We start from the raw sequence: 16,981 nt of genomic DNA, 5'->3' as shown, positions 1-16,981 counted from the left end.
GAATGCGCCGTGGGCACGGGTCCTTCGTCACAAATACTGTAAGGGTAGATGTGATGTTGATATGTTTAAAAATAAGCCCGTATGCTCTAATGTGTGGAAAGGAGTAGTCGAGGGGTTCAATACTTTAAAATCGGGTTTTAGTTCATCTATTGGTAATGGGAAGAAGACTCTGTTTTGGAAACATTCTTGGGCCATGAATGTCCCTCTGGAGTCGCTAACACCGCTGCCTATTCCTACTAATTTGGAAAATGCATCCGTGGAAGATATGTGGGATCCTTTGTTGGGTTAGAGATGGGAATTGTTCGCCGATTTTTTCTCGTCTGAAGTACTCCAAACCATAGCTGCCTATGAGGTTTATCCAGGGGAAGAGAATGAGGATAAAGTTTTCTGGGCAGCTACACCGTCAGGCTTCTTCTCGGTCAAATCTGCCATCAATATTATTCGGAATGAACAACAGGTGGAGGGTTCTTCGATCTGGCACTTGCCTTGGAAAACCTGGGTTCCGCAGCGAATAAGGATTTTCTTATGGCTAGTTTTACATGACAGAGTTATGTCAAATTCGAACCGTGTTAGACGCGGGATGACGGAGGATCCTTGTTGTGGTGTGTGTAATGGCATTGAGGAATCTACGTTACATGTCTTACGAGATTGTTCGATGGCAAGGAAGGTATGGAGCCTCTTCTCAGTTTTATTACAACCATCGTTTTATGCTACTGCAGAGGTGAAAAATTGGGTGTCGGAAAATCTGTCGAAAGGAAGGGTGCAGGGGGCAGACGGGTGGCCAACTATGTTCTCGGTTATTGTGTGGTGGATTTGGAGGTGGCGGAACTGCGAGTGTTCAATAGGGCAGAGGACATACCGGGGAATTGCTACTCGTTCTTGATGCAACGAGTATGGGATATCCGTAATGCAAAAGAGAGCACTGATGTTTGCATTAAGGCTCGAGGGAATTCGTATCATGAAATTTTTGTACGATGGGTAGCACCACCTGCAGGATGGATAGTTCTTAACATAGATGGGGCATCCAAGGGTAACCCGGGATTAGCGGGTGCAGGCGGGATTTTTAGAGACTCTAGGCGGTGTCCGCAAAGCTTTCTCCGAGAGACTTGGAATTGCGACGGTAACACGGGCAGAAATTATGGCTTTACGGAGGGGGTTAATTCTGGCGTTGGAGCTTGGGTTTACTCATCTTATCATTCAGACGGATTCTAAGGTGGTTAGAACCTTAATGGGGAAGGAGGTCAAGTTCACCACGGCTCATTCGCATATGATTCAGATATGTCAGGCTTTCATACGTGACAATCCATGGAGGGTGGAGATGCAGCATATTTATCGGGAAGCAAATGTGTGTTGGTTTGGTTGGCTAATCAAGGAGTGGTGCAAGGACAACAATTGATCACCTATGATTACAACACGATTCAGGATCCTTTATTCCAGCTGATGGAGCAGGACATTGGAGGCGTGTCGTGGCCGCGAGTGGTCCCTTTTTACTCGTCCTAGTCTCTGTTTTTATGGTTCAGTAGTGTAGTGTGTCTTTTTTGTTTTGCTGTTCTTCTTTTGCTCTGTTTTGTTCTTTGTTTCCAAGGGTAATAGATGAGATTTGTTATTGTAACACATATTAACTGTTATCATAACACGTGTTTTGAGGTTGTTGTGCAACATCTTTTTGTTCCTTAGTATCTTTAAGTACTATCATTGTCATTATAACTGATGGAGTTAAATTTGTCCTACCAATTTGTGTCTATTAGGTTGTTCATTATAACACACTTTTTCCATCGTTATAACACACATACAGCTTTTATCTTAGCTTTTTAGATATTTATATAATGATGCTTATATTTGAAAATAGGACCTCTGTTGAGCTCAATATAGGATCAATTCTTGCTTATATATTCTAATGTTTAACATCAAAGCATTCTAAAGAGTTTTTTCTATGGGTGAGTATGTGTAAAAGTAAGCCTATTAGCTCAACTGGTAGAGCATCATGTACGCATGAATGATGTGGGTTCAAGTCCCACATAGGCTATCTTGAATTTTTTAAACAATTCAGGCACTTGTTCTCAATTAAATTTGATCAATACAAATGGTCAAATATATACAAGCTTGGACTTTTGAAAACACCAGAAGTGGAAATAATGATTCAGGCACTTGTTCTCAATTATTGCTCTAAGAATTTATAGTTTATACTGTGTGTGAGTATTTCTGTTATTTTGGTCCAATTCAGGTGTTTGATCCCTCTGAAATGGGTCATGCTTTGAGAAAGAGTGAGAACATAAAGAAAGACGAGCCTGTGTCTGAGGAATATTTCATCAGAAATGGTGGAATTTTAATCGAAAAGCGGCTTGCTCTGAGCCGCAGCCAAGAAAACGGAGCAGTGCAGCTGAATGTTCTGTCAATCAATGATATTGAGAAAGCAACAAACACCTATAACCCTGATATTGCGCTTGGCTAATTCCCGTAGTGTCATCTACAAAGGAACGATTGACGATCAGCTTGTAGTGCTCAAGGTTATTTGTAAAGTTAAGGTTGATCCAAAGTGGGTTGATTTCTTCTTAACAGAAGCTGCAGCTAGGATGGTTTTGAACCATGCTAATATTACAAAGCTCCATGGTTGTTGCTTCTAATATTTGGAAATACTTGGAAAGTAAGAGGAGGGATCTTTGTTGAGCTCAATATTCGATCAATTCATACTTATATATTCTAATGTTTAACACCAAAGCATTCTAAAGAGTTTTTTCTATGGGTGAGTATGTGTAAAAGTAAGCCTATTAGCTCAACTGGTAGTGTGATGTGTTATTTTATGGATACAAGGTGAAAGTGCAGAAACAAGGCCGAGATATCGACGTCGAGTAAGATATCAAGTATAAGAGCGGGGACCGTAAGCAAGGGAGGTTCGATTAGCAAACACTTTGGCATGCAGCATTAAAATGCTGTGTAGTTGGCTTTAGACTTGATTAGACCATCTGAATTTGAGCACAAGTATCTGTTATAAAAGTATATGTTGTAGTGTTGCCTTATAGAGTAACCAGTGGTATTCATAGTAGTACTCAAAATTAGCATTATACTATTGAATTGCTAGTGTTACTTAACGGAATAAATAGTGCTACAAACAATATCAATAATACGTAATATGCTATGTGGGACTCGAACCCACATCTATGTGAAGAATTTCACATTGCGCTACCTGTTGAGCTAATAGCATTAAAGAAATTGAAATAATGTCTACTCCAAATAACCTCAAACTTGGTATTTTTTTTTACAAGTGATCAAATTTATTCATGATTAAAAAAAATCAAGTTGCACGAGTGAAATAGATTTATCCGTAGCAGGCACATCTAGTTTATTGTTGATCTCAACTAATGGTATACTTTAGTATCGAACTCAAACAATCAACCAAGAAGACAGTAGGATCATAATCTCTTGCCCTTCTATATTCATCCAATGTTTAAAAAAAGGTACTGAACTTCATTCTCCAGCAACAGGAGAGAATCCCAGCTCATAAGCGACAACCCGCATAAGCTAAAGCTAGCATTGAAAGTGAGAAAAAGAGAGCAACATGAAATATTACTCAAGCTAGATGTCACAAAGAATGAGAGAAAAAGCCATTATAATCTGGAAAGATGTAGTAACACTTAGATATGTAAATGATAACAACAATTATTAAATGCTGTAACACAGTCATTTCCATCACAAATATGATAGTAGTGTGTTTTAAACACGCATAAAATGTGTTTTTACATTCTGACAATCGTGTTACAACAGATTTACGCCATTAATACTGACCTACATACAAGTATACAACAGGACGAATTAAGCTATAAATCTATCACTTAATTTTAACATGTTATCAATTTCTATTTTCTTTTTAAATTAAACAAGGAGAAAAATCGATCTGTGCATTATTTCACTTAGAAAAAAAAAATTAGACGATGAAATGATAGCAGATTTATAAAGTGATCAATAATAATCAACTAGAACGGCCTCAAATACTTCGATATGAAGTAAAATTCATCTCGCAATACGGATTTTGATTAAAATAAACTCGCACACGATGTTCATGAACTCTGAAACGTTCAATTTAGGGTTTGAACATTTCGGCGGAATTAAAAGAAAAATTTGAAGAAAAAACGAAAAAAATAACAAAGGTAGATCATGAGAAAACTAACCATAACAATGAATTGAACAAATATTTATCACTGGAGAATGAATTTGTGAACAAAAATTGGAGATCTGAGTTGTGTTTGAACAAGATTATGCAGATGAAAAGCTTGATGATAGAGAAAGACGACCAGTTAGATGAGTTGAATGACGGAGAATGGTGTGTGGCTTAGTTTTTGATATGATAGATTAAATACGATTTTACCTTTACTAGAGATGCGTTGTGCTAAGCCGTTGATCACACATGATTTGACGGCTCAGATTTGGACGCAAGACTTATTTAAGAAGGGTGGACTCACTTTATTCAATTTCTATATATATAATATATAATATATATATATATATATATATATATGATCGAGGATAATCGTGATCCGTCATTTAACTATTTTTAGTATGCATTTAATCGTACGAACTCAATAACAACCACTAGATTATGTCAAATGAAAGGGCGAGATTAAATAGAAAAACAACACATGAATCTCTCTTCCTCCCCTGTACAACCAGCAACCCCCATCCTAACTTCCCCTTAAACTCACTCTTACCATCGTACAACTCCGACCAACACTCCGATTCCGGTGCACGATGTACAGGGGACCACCCCAGGTCCATTGCGCACTCGCGGCACCGCACAGTCACCCAATGGATCCGGCCATCTTTCACTTTTTTCCATCTTCAGTCGCTTATCTTACTCCGGTCACTTCCGCCGACGATAACGATGCTGTCGCATATTATTGGCCTAAATCTCGCCGAACACCATTAATAATCCTCAATCTCTCGTCGAGAATCGTTGCCCAAGGTCGAACATGAAGAGTTCGCTCTTTGTGTAGATCTACAAATAACAACGAAGTATTCCAAAATAAAAAAAATGTACATGGTGAGTTTTTTGTTTCTGAATGCGGCGGTGCGTCATTTTTGGCAGCAGTAGGGATTGCAGTGGTGCGTCATTTTCGACGGCAGTGGGTAGTGTGGTGGTGTTAGTTTAGGAACTCGTGGTGATAGTGGTGACGACAATGCGTGGTGGTAATTCAGGTTTGGTAGTGGATGCACAATATATGACCCTAGATACACATAGCAATGCACTAGATACACAAATCATTTATGTATCTGGGAGTATTGATATGTGTATCTAAGTTACTAACGTGTGTTCCTAGGGTGGTTGTGGGGACAACGTTGGTATCGTGGTCACGGGCGGTCCGCCTGTTTTACAGAATTATAGTGAGAGCTTAGTTTGTGCAATGTTTGAACTACTTAGATTTGTCGATTCTCGTAGCTGGTAATTGATGCATTCGATTTAGATGTAGTAGTATTTTGTTGTACCAAAGGTCAGATTCTAAGTAGTTGCTGAAGTCATTTAAATGTTTAAGACGATGATTCAAGTCGGTCAATCCTACTACGGAGTTGAAGCTTTGTTGGATGTTGAGTTCTCGTTGTAGTCAAGTTCCGAACTGATGTGTACTGCGGTACTACTGTTTTGTTTATTGTATGATAAAGTCTAGCTATATGCGTTGGAATGTGATGAAAAAGTCTAGCTAATGAGTGACCATAATAATATGATGGGTGTTTTTGCCACCATGGTTTATAAAAAACAAGTAAACATAATTAAGTTTTGAAATAAATTTTTTTGGTTAGCTTTATCTAGATGAATTTAGGAATGAGGTTCGTATCTATGAATGCTTTTTTATATATCGGAAGCCATTGAAAGGAATGTGATGGTGACGAAATTTGAACGCGCATATGAGTACCACGTATTACATGTGCTTTATGAGTTCTTATTAAGTCGGATAACCCACAACATATTACATTTATTTGAATTGTTATTAGATGAGTTCTTAGATACACACCTTTGAGTCACTAGATACAAACCATTAGCATGCTAGATACACACCTCTAGCTAGCTTGTTACACTGATTTAAATTTCTAGATACATACCTTTAGCTAGCTAAATACACTCCTTTAAGTTGCTAGATACATACCTTTAGTTACCTATATATACTCTTTAAGTTGCTAGATACGTATCTTTAGTTAGCTAGATATATTTCTTTAAGTTGCTAGATACACTTCTTTAAGTTGTTAGATACTCCCAGACGGTCGTTTTACCTCATTGAATAGCCTTGAGACCATTCACTTGAGCTCCAACTTTTTGTATGGTCCTCTCTCACCAGCTCTTATTTCAAATGCGAGATTCCCCGACACCATCCAAAGGATAGATATTTCAAACAATCAATTTAATGGCAAGATTAACCTAACCTTGTTCTCTTTGGGGTCAAAACTATCGAGTTTCAATGCCAAGAACACTGACTTCAACGGTCAGATTCCGTCATCTATTTGCACTAGTTGTCCTCAGCTTAAGATTCTTGATTTATCAAATACGGCTTTTAATGGCCACATTCCTGCTGGTCTTGGGAGATGCTCGAAACTTGTGAAGTATTTCGTGCAGGTTTCAATAGTTTGTCTAGATTACTTCCTGATGATATTTTCAGTTTGAAGTCGTCGAACGAATTATCAGTTCCTGCAAACAATATAAATGGGACCATTCCGGAGGAAATGCTAGGCTTAACCAACCTTAAGATCTTTAATTTATACACGAACAGTTTTCTAGCACAATCCCTCGAGATATTGGGAACCTCGCTAAATTGGAGCAACTGCAACTCCACATAAATACGTTTGGAGGCACCATACCACCATCTTTGATGAACTGCACAAATCTAGTGAAGCTCATATTGAGGGTCAATGCTCTGGAAGGTAACATCTTTACAATTGATATCTAGTAGAAATCCCCCTCTGCAATTTTCTGGTTCCCAATTGGCCTTTACTCTGCAACATGCTACAATTTTTTGTTCCCATTGGTCATATGCTTCTTTGCCCATAATCTCCAACTTATCAATGAATGTGGAACAAGAGTCACTGGGATAATATTGCTTCCATGATAAAAAAATCGTTGACCGGACAATAATAGTTCCAAAAGGCGTACCCAAACCTTTGGACAAGCATACATTTTGTTCAATGAATAAGAGCAAGACGTTAACGCCACAGTATAGATACTCAAATACTTCTGTAAAATTGCCTTGCACTAGATAAGTTTGTTTAATTAGCTTTCCGTTTCTAAATAAGATGAGTTGCGTAAAAATTAAGAAGGTTGGTTACAAGGTTTTCTGATGATTAAAAACTTGGGATTGATTGCCATGAAAACTGAAGTATAATTACCAAGTTATTGTTAATGAACTGTAGTTCCAAGACCAAAAAATTACCTTACAAGGTTTTCAGGTTAGCTCCAACCAGACCATCAATTATCACATGAGCAATATGTACTCCGAGTTGTTGAAACTCTCTCGCCAAACACTGTGATAGTCCCCTTAATACAAATTTTGTACAACCTTTCATCAACCAAATAAAAACACCTTTAATAAGTTCTTATAAACTGCTCTATTACGTGTCGAGAAAGAATGGATGTGTAAGTGTGTAACCTAAATGGTTCAGAGAAGTCGGCCATGCCACTGAGAGAAGTTGAGCATCCTGTGAGAAGTATGGTCCCTCTCGCTCTCTCCACCATGCCCGGAAGAACCTGATATCTCACATTTGGAACAAGTATTAGCTCATTTTCTTGACATTTAACGTGGAAAAGGATGTCTCCATGTTCAACATGACTCATTTTACGAGGTAACTCTCTAAACTGATTTATTAAGTTTCTCTTTTGTGTCAAATAACACAATTTTCATTGTAGTTGATGGGATTCGGCCTTTATCAGTTGTTACTTGTTAGCACGGAACTGATGATCCTTGCTCTCAGGGATCAAAGACGTTAAAAGATATGGGTGTGATTACCTATTGGGCACATTGGAAAGCTCCAACAGTAGAAACGGCAAACGATCTCTCAAAGGAATTGACGGGAATTTGAGTGAAACTAGATGGATGCAAAGGAAAGGGTTGATAGCCGCATTGTAAACCAAAACATCTACAGACCCAAGTGAGAGGACCCCTTCAAAAGCTTCTTTGATACTGTTATGATCCGCACAATCAATTCTTATTGAAAATACTTGGGCTTTTTCTTCCCTTGCTATCTCTTGAGAAAATATGGATATCCTTTCTGTCGTAGAAAATCAAATTAATATAAATCCGCATTAGTGCAAAGGAAAGCAATAAATAAAGGTATTTATCCCAAGTTTACTTAGTTGAACTACCTGACAAAATCTCAAGTTTACAACGTATTTTTTATCCCAAATATAATTACAAACATCGACCACAGGTACTACAATACAACAGGAATTAAGGTTAGTTTAAGCTGCGGAATGGGGGAAGATCAAGGAAATATAGTACAAGCATTGAAATTATGGCTCTGTTCTGATCAAATTAGCATTGCTGCATTTTGACAGGGTAAGGTGTGTGTAAACTTGTAAACCAGGTAAAATTGACCTGATCCCAACGCAGAAAAAGGTAATTTAAAACAAAAACATCACTGGCACAAGAGTTCGACCAGAAACGACCCGAAAATTACTTAAATGACAAGAACTGTAACAGCTAACCAGAAACTAACCTGAAAATGATAAAGACCCTATCATCGTTGCCATTCTTCTACCGGCACAGTTCCTAGCTTTCTTCATTGGCCTCGTTAGTCACAAACATAATTACATTCCAAGTCCAAATGTGTAAATACACATATTACAATCGGGTACATATGGTATTACTACCGGATACACATGGTATTACTGTCGGATACACAAATTGATTTGTGTATCTAGTAGTAATACCACGTGTATCCGGGATGCTATTCCACGTTTTTTGCTAACCATATAACTCTCAGCATGTTATAATCCAAGATAAATATAAAATACATTTCTCGATGAGATATGAATTTTTGTCGCAACAAGATAGTAAGACCAAGAGAGCACGAAAAAAAAACAGAAAAATGCCTAAACTCATTATGGAAATATAATTAATAATCGCCAAATTTAAGGAGTATAAATTAACTAGTTGTGCAACAAATGAAGAAACATTGAAATTGAGATGAAACAATTGGTTGGCTGTGTATTTGCAGGAGTTGAAGAATGAAGAAGAAAGGGTGAAAAAAGACTACGACTTTAAGTGATTGTATTGAAGAAATGGTGATCTAAAGATAGATGAAAGATTAATAAACCAAGAGAAGCCGTGAATAAATGAGATAACTTTGGAAGATAAGGAGTAGTAAAGAAATGAACTTGGAGAGTGCAATATATTTAAGGTGCTAGATACACTCTTTTAAGTTACTAGATATATATCTTTAAGGTACTAGATACACTCCTTTAAGTTACTAGATACATACCATTCAAGTTGCTAGAGAAACTTATTTAACTTATTAGATACATACCATTAGCTAGCTAGATACATTTTTTGATGTTACTAGATACACACTCAATGTCCAGCAAATATCAAACCGAAAAGATATATGTTATAACAGTGTTATTTTACATATTGAGTTAGAGTTAACAGAAAGAGAACATAAATGCATGATGTAACTTAGCTGCCAGATAAATCACAGTCAAATTAGTGGAAGTGTGAGATAATCAACTTGAAAATGAAAGGTTCCCGAACTAATTCTGGTCCGATCAATCGATCACAAACGATTTCATCTGCAAGAGCTATTGCTTCTTAGTAGTCAGCACTCAGCAGGCCATTGTAAACCGTTAGTTGTGATTTGTGAAGCCGTATTCTTGATGATCACCATCATGCCTGAGTATCTGACTATATGAGCATTACCGCTAGCTAAAACTGCAATGGAAAGAATATTTTCCAGTCAGAAACTCAGAAAACAGATCGAAATACACCTTAACAAAAGTAAACTAACATGGAGCTCTAGGATTCAAACTTCTCATTTTTTTTCGAAACTAAAGCCCTTCAATCATGACAATACAATAACTTATTAGATACATACCATTAGCTAGCTAGATACATTTTTTATGTTACTAGATACACACTCAATGCCCAGCAAATATCAAACCGAAAAGATATATGTTATAACACTGTTGTTTAAAAGCTACCCTTGACAAAAAACAAGTTCAATTATCTGAAACCATCACACTAGTTGACGATTATGAAATGGCAATGTTGCTAACAATCATCAAAATTGCACAACTAGATAACATATAAATGCATAGTACATCTAAACTAGAGCAAAGAAGACCACGACCCATATTCACCTATAGTTGACATAAAACATTAACCCAATAATTAAATTCAGTATCAAAACTGCCACTGTTTCACAATGGTAAATTGTTCAAAGAACTGTACTGCATTCAAATCTCCATACCTATCAATTGGAAAAAGTCACATGCTCAAAACCAACATGATTTCACCAGCAATAACATTACTCCAGTGCCCCAAGGACTCCCGCAAATGGCGAGGTAAGGGAGGTCTGATATATGCGACCTTACCGTCAGATTAGAACGGAAACAAGTTCAAATTATTTCTGAACGACCCAAGATGAGAATTTCCGACCCTAACATTATTTTCACCCTTAAACAAAAATTCAGCAACAACCCAATTAATGTTTTTCAATTTAGCTATTACATGAACTCAAAATCATTTCTTCACATTCCATAATTAAAAAAACAAAGTAGTTAATCTTCTAAAAGTACAATATGACATGAAAACACTAAAGTTACATGGGTATGAAGATTGAAGCAAGAAACAGATGGGGTTAGATTAATAGTCACCAAAACGTGGGTTTACCCTAATTAGAGGACCATTAACATAACCCAGAACAAAGAAAGTATAAACCCAATATCATCGTTGCTGGTATGAATTGTCGACGACCAAATAATTAACCAACCACAAACAACACATCATTGGACTCAAATTTAGCCGAGGAAGACATTTCACGAGTCAAAATGTTCCGACTAGTCCATTTTTACAACGTTTTTTTTTTTCGAATTTTCACCTCTTTTTTAGTAGATCTATAATTAAAATCACAAGTTTTTAGGAGTTAAAAATAACTAACTCACCGGAGAGGGGAGATTGCGTGAATGATTAAGACGAAAAGCAAGAATTAGTAGGTCGATCGATGGCGGGGTTGTGTACGGCGTCAGTTTTGCGTCTGCGTGATCGGCGTCGAAGTCCCGACAAGAAGGTCGATCACCGTCAGATGGTGGTGGTCTGGGGAAGTGGAGGGATGGTAGTGGGTGGTGGAAGGGGATGAAACAAAATGGGAGAGACTAATGTCAGCAGGGTTGGTTTGGGTAAATTAGAAAGCTCTTAATGTCGGGGGTGATAGGGGCGGGATCCCGTACGAACTAGAATTCAGTACGAACCGTACGAACTACCCTAATTTAATAAAAGACGCGACTATCACCCCCGACATTAAGAGCTTTCTAATTTACCCAAACCAACCCTGCTGACATTAGTCTCTCCCATTTTGTTTCATCCCCTTCCACCACCCACTACCATCCCTCCACTTCCCCAGACCACCACCATCTGACGGTGATCGACCTTCTTGTCGGGACTTCGACGCCGATCACGCAGACGCAAAACTGACGCCGTACACAACCCCGCCATCGATCGACCTACTAATTCTTGCTTTTCGTCTTAATCATTCACGCAATCTCCCCTCTCCGGTGAGTTAGTTATTTTTAACTCCTAAAAACTTGTGATTTTAATTATAGATCTACTAAAAAAGAGGTGAAAATTCGAAAAAAACGTTGTAAAAATGGACTAGTCGGAACATTTTGACTCGTGAAATGTCTCCCTCTGCTAAATTTGAGTCCAATTATGTGTTGTTTGTGGGTGGTTATTTATTGGGTCGTCGACAATTGACGCCGGCAACGATGTTATTGGGTTTATACTTTCTTTGTTCTGGTTCTGTTAATGGTGCTCTGATTAGGGTAAACCCACGTTTTGGTGACACCATTAATCTAACCCCTTCTGTTTCTTGCTTCAATCTTCATACCCATGTAAGTTTAGTGTTTTCATGCCATCTTGTACTTTTGGAAAATTAACTACTTTGTTTTTTTAATTATGGAATGTGAAGTAATGATTTTGAGTTCATGTAATATCTAAATTGAAAAACATTAATTGGGTTGTTGCTGCATGTTAGTTTACTTTTATTAAGGTGTATTTCGATCTGTTTTCTGAGTTTTTGACTGTAAAATATTCTTTGCATTGCAGTTTCAGCTAACGGTAATGCTCATATAGTCAGATACTCAGGCATGATGGTGATCATCAAGAATACAGCTTCACGAATCACGACTAATGGTTTACAATGGCCTGCTGAGTGCTGACTACTATGAAGCAATAGCTCTTGCAGATGAAATCGTTTGTGATCGACTGATCGGACCAGAATTAATTCGGGAACCTTTCATTTTCAAGGTGATTATCTCACACTTCCACTAATTTGACTTGTGATTTATGTAGCAGCTAAGTTACATCATGCATTTATGTTCTCTTTCTGTTAACTCTAACCTCAATACGTAAAACAACACTGTCATAACATATATCTTTTCGGTTTGATATTTGTTTGGCATTGAGTGTGTATCTAGTACCATAAAAAAATGTATCTAGCTAGCTAATGGTATGTATCTAATAAGTTAAAGAAGTTTCTCTAGCAACTTGAACGGTATGTATCTAGTAACTTAAAGGAGTGTATCTAGCACCTTAAAGGTATGTATCTAGTAACTTAAAGGAGTGTATCTAGCTAGCTAAAGCCTAAACGTATGTATCTAGTAACTTAAAGAGGTGTATCTAGCCACTTAAAGGGATGTATCTAGTAACTTAAAGAGGTGTATCTAGGAACTTAAAAAGGTGTATCTAGCAATTTAAAGGGATGTATCTAGTAACTTAAAGAGGTGTATCTAGCAATTTAAAGGAATGTATCTAGTAACTTAAAGGTATGTATCTAATAGTTTAAAGGAGTGTATTTAGCAAGTTAAAGGTATGTATCTAATAATTTAAAGGAGTTTCACTCAGGGTTACCGGATTCGCAATTCGTTCAATTCGCTTTCTTAATTCTAATTCGCGATTCGCTCAATTTAGCGAATTCAATTCGCTGGCGAATTACATTATTTTAAAATTCGGTAATTCGTCGAATCCAATTCGCAAAAGGATTATCCTTTTATATCAACAAAGCTAAAAAAAATCATCTTCCTGTCATAAATCAAAATCAAATTAAAGCTAAATCTATAAATCTGCAATAGTGAATCAAATCATTGTGCTTGGCTTCAATGTTCAAACTTCAAAATAACCGTATCTTGTCTATACTACAATTTTTCCTGATTTTTTTGTTGTTTTTAGCATAATCATATAATTCGCTCATCTCAGCGAATAATTCGCGAATTGGGACGAACTAAGATGAAAATGAATTGCGAATTAATTCGTTCGAATTAATTCGCAATTCGGAGGAGGGACGAGCGAATTAGGTAACCCTGGTTTCACTTTCACTATCAACTTAAAGGGTATGTATCTGGTAACTTGGTAACTTGAAGGAGTGTATAGCATGTCATGTTTTTATTTTTCTTGAGCTGAACTGATGAGTTGCTGAGAGCTTCAATCTCTTGTGGTTATAGCTTCACTCCTTCCACTCTGGCTAAAATGCTACACTTTGCCGCCTTTTGCTTTGCATCATGTTGTACATAATTTTATTTTCCTAACCACAAAGACAAAGCAAACTATTTTCCTAAAGAATGACCCTTTGATTCGAGGAAATGATGACTTCTAAAAGGGGAAGAATGAAAATTACACATTACTTTTACACTGTTTTGTTACTATTGAGTTACAACCTACGATACCCTTACTCGGCTGCAAGTATCGTACAAATTAGTAACTGAATATTTTCAAATTTCGGGCTTGAAAAAATTTTCAAGTTTAACATCAGCCCGAAATAGGCAGCCAAATTAAATTATCCAAATAACATAAGTTATTACTACTACTAGTAGTACTACACACTAATTATTCACTTCCCTTTTTTTACTATCCTGGGGGTTGTTGTATAACCTCTATGGTCCAAACTCTGAGGTACAAATTTTCAGAGATTGGGAAAATTTTACATTAAATAGGGCATTAATGGCTGACCCTATTGTTCCTTTTTTTTTCTTAATCCTAACTGGCTTTATATGTATTGTATTTGTATGGTGATGATAGTACTACCCACTTCTTCAACTATTAATACAGTACTAATGGGACCGGCTTCGCCTGACTGATTGATCCGGCTAGCAAGTAAACTTGCCTTCTTCTTCTAAGACCATGATATGACTAAACTGAATGACCAGGATGAGCCTCAGTCTTTCGGTTCGGGCTGACGGTATATGAGTGAGAATCTTTCTTTTGTGAGGGAGGACGTCAGGGCTAAGGTTCATGCTAGGCTTCGGTCTTATGGCTAAGGCTCTTTCCGATCTTCCACCTTTTTTCTCTTCTTTTGAATGAGACTGTGATCGCATAGTGCTTTCCCATAAAAAAAATAAGTAACAGTTGAAGAGACTGAATTCATTCAATTACGGGATCTCGCACGAGAGACTAAAGCTATGGAAAGCGAGACTAATCTCCGAAATGATGGAACGAGTTCCGGAACTAACTAGAGCTAGAGTCAGATGAAACGGGGTCGACCCTTCCTTAGCTTAGGGATAGGAAGTTAGTTTCCCTCTTGAAAAAGAATAGGTAGGATACTTAAGTACCAGCTCCAGCTCCAACCCCAAGCGCAGCAACTTAAATTCGTTCTGCAGCCTAAGTCTGATTGATATATGATTGTGCTGAAATTTCGTTTTGTTTAGAGCCTGATGCCGGGCATGAAGTCTTTGAAAGAGAGGAAAAGAGCCAACCTGCCCAGGTTTAATTCGATTCAATCGCGCGTAGATCCTATGTTTGCTTAGCGTATGAATTAAACCCAATCAAGTGTTTCCCAAAAATAAGGGACAAGGTAAGAGTATTTTGAGCCAAACCCAGGAGAGTGGGGCGTTGCCAACCGCACTACTGAGACCTATTCTGTTGCGCATAATTCTATATGATTCTATAAGAAAGTATCGTTCCCTAATATCATTAGGATTTCAAAAGGATTGAAAACTACAGTTGTTCTTTTTTTCGAGAGTGGCATTATAATTAGAACAAGAAGGAGAGGGGAAATAAAGTTCGATCAGTAAGGCACATCCATTCAAGTAGGCGCGTGCCATCAGACATGTTAGTGGTTTCGCTGCGTGCGTCATCAGGTATGGAAGTTAGTCCGTTCGGGTCAAGCTGAAAGCTTATAGGGCACGAAAGTTTTCACGTCGGTCGTGTGAGTCACAAGAAAGAGGACTTTCCGCGTCTGCATACCGTGATAAGAGGGGCAGCATGCGCATGTGCTCCCGAACAGAGCTCATTCCCTTCAGTTCTCGTTACCATCCATACCTGTTTCAGCCAATCTGGGATTTCAAACTACTTTTACAGAAATTGCAAGAAAATTCAAAGATGAAATTTCCCTTTGATAGTTAGTCGGTATTATCAACTACCTAACTCCAGCTACTGACGACCACCGGACCACCGGAGCACCAGAAGTCGATATCGATGGAGGCTGAGTCACTTCCTTCCCACACTCCATCAAATTCCAAAGGGTATAAATTATTTTGAGGGGGAAGCAGGGACTTGTCTTGCAAAGGGAAAGATTGTGACATCAAATTTATAATATGAAAACTGAAACTTTCATCAAATCATTAAGAACAACGAGGTACCCATTTGATAAATTTGATGTCTTTCAGCCAAATATTGTGAATTGTGTTGTATTTTTGGTTAATATTAGTATCTGGGTAGTTGCAATTGATAAAATTACCCCAGAATTTTCTGTGATATTGAGTTGTGTGCATGTTATTTGTACTGAAGACATGTTTCAATTCTAACGTAAATGCTATATTATGAAACTGGATTTGTCTACTTGACATTGAGTTTTAACCCTTGCTATTCTTCGCATAATGAAGGATAAGAAGTCATTGGTGCTGACTGTTGTGTAGAAAACTAAAAAGGAGAAGAAGTTTTATAGTTTGCCAGGGCAGAAGCATGACCCCGTTGAGGAATCAGGAGCTAGAGCTACTCTTACACTGCAGTCCGTTCATATATTAATGTTACACAGCCTGTTTCTGTTTTGATAATGATTCATTCTATTGCAACAACCTCAGACCTTATTGATGAGGATGGTAGGCGAGGCGTATGGGAAGGATGGGGTAAATGGATATAATTATGGTGGTGTGATCTAACGACGAGATAGAAACCAATGTACCTTAGAGTAGCTTATAATGGTGTAGTCTGTTGGACACACCTTGTTTTAATGCTTTTTCTCAGTTAAGTATGACCCACTGTCATCTTGCTTCTATCCATTTGGGTCCTCAAAAATTAAGTGTATTCGTTACATTTCAAGATTTCAACATTATTAGTTGCCACTTTTTCTATTTTAGTATTCTATGTTTGCCCAGTACGGAGTATAAATTAGTACTCCACCATCTATAAGACTAACTGCAGCAGGAGCTAAGGGATTTGATCAATCGGAATTTGAGGCAAATTCTTTTGAAGAAAGGGGATTTGCAACAGGAGTTGAAATATGGGGATGCCATTTTTGTGATCAATTAAAGGGAAAATGATAATGACAATCCAAGAAAGAAATTACTTAAAGCAAAGAACATCAACATAGCATTTCTGTTTTGATTGCAGAATTATGGTCATTTTGTTTGCTCCATATCTTGAGTTTTACTCGGTCAAAAATTATGTTCTTTATATGTATAAAATCTTGAGAATGTCATCTTTCTCATGGACTTGGAATGGTCAAGTTTCACCGTGTGGATTGTCCTCAGTAAGCTCTCAAAGACTGGCACGATTTCTTGTTTCAGTTGCAGCAGTTCTGA

At 37.5% G+C, this 16,981-nt stretch overlaps 3 long non-coding RNA genes across 3 annotated transcripts; 1 reads left to right on the top strand and 2 right to left on the bottom strand.

The window, feature by feature from the left end:
* Positions 1–3,055: 3,055 nt before the first annotated feature.
* Positions 3,056–4,373, bottom strand: LOC141623793 (uncharacterized). Its single transcript, XR_012533636.1, has 2 exons — positions 4,167–4,373; positions 3,056–3,525 (listed from the first exon to the last, which is right to left on the bottom strand). It is a non-coding gene; the product is annotated as an uncharacterized LOC141623793 (long non-coding RNA).
* A 3,318-nt stretch (positions 4,374–7,691) lies between these two features.
* On the bottom strand, positions 7,692–8,407 carry LOC141621702 (uncharacterized). The gene is made up of 3 exons (XR_012532593.1): positions 8,339–8,407; positions 7,983–8,244; positions 7,692–7,723 (listed from the first exon to the last, which is right to left on the bottom strand). It is a non-coding gene; the product is annotated as an uncharacterized LOC141621702 (long non-coding RNA).
* A 3,101-nt stretch (positions 8,408–11,508) lies between these two features.
* LOC141623792 (uncharacterized) lies at positions 11,509–16,590 on the top strand. The gene is made up of 3 exons (XR_012533635.1): positions 11,509–11,743; positions 12,294–12,494; positions 16,064–16,590. It is a non-coding gene; the product is annotated as an uncharacterized LOC141623792 (long non-coding RNA).
* The last annotated feature ends 391 nt before the right edge of the window (positions 16,591–16,981 follow it).

The sequence above is a fragment of the Silene latifolia genome, chromosome X (genome assembly GCF_048544455.1).
Source record: "Silene latifolia isolate original U9 population chromosome X, ASM4854445v1, whole genome shotgun sequence".
In the NCBI taxonomy this organism is placed as follows: domain Eukaryota; kingdom Viridiplantae; phylum Streptophyta; class Magnoliopsida; order Caryophyllales; family Caryophyllaceae; genus Silene; species Silene latifolia.
This window is presented reverse-complemented; position numbering and strand designations above follow the sequence as displayed.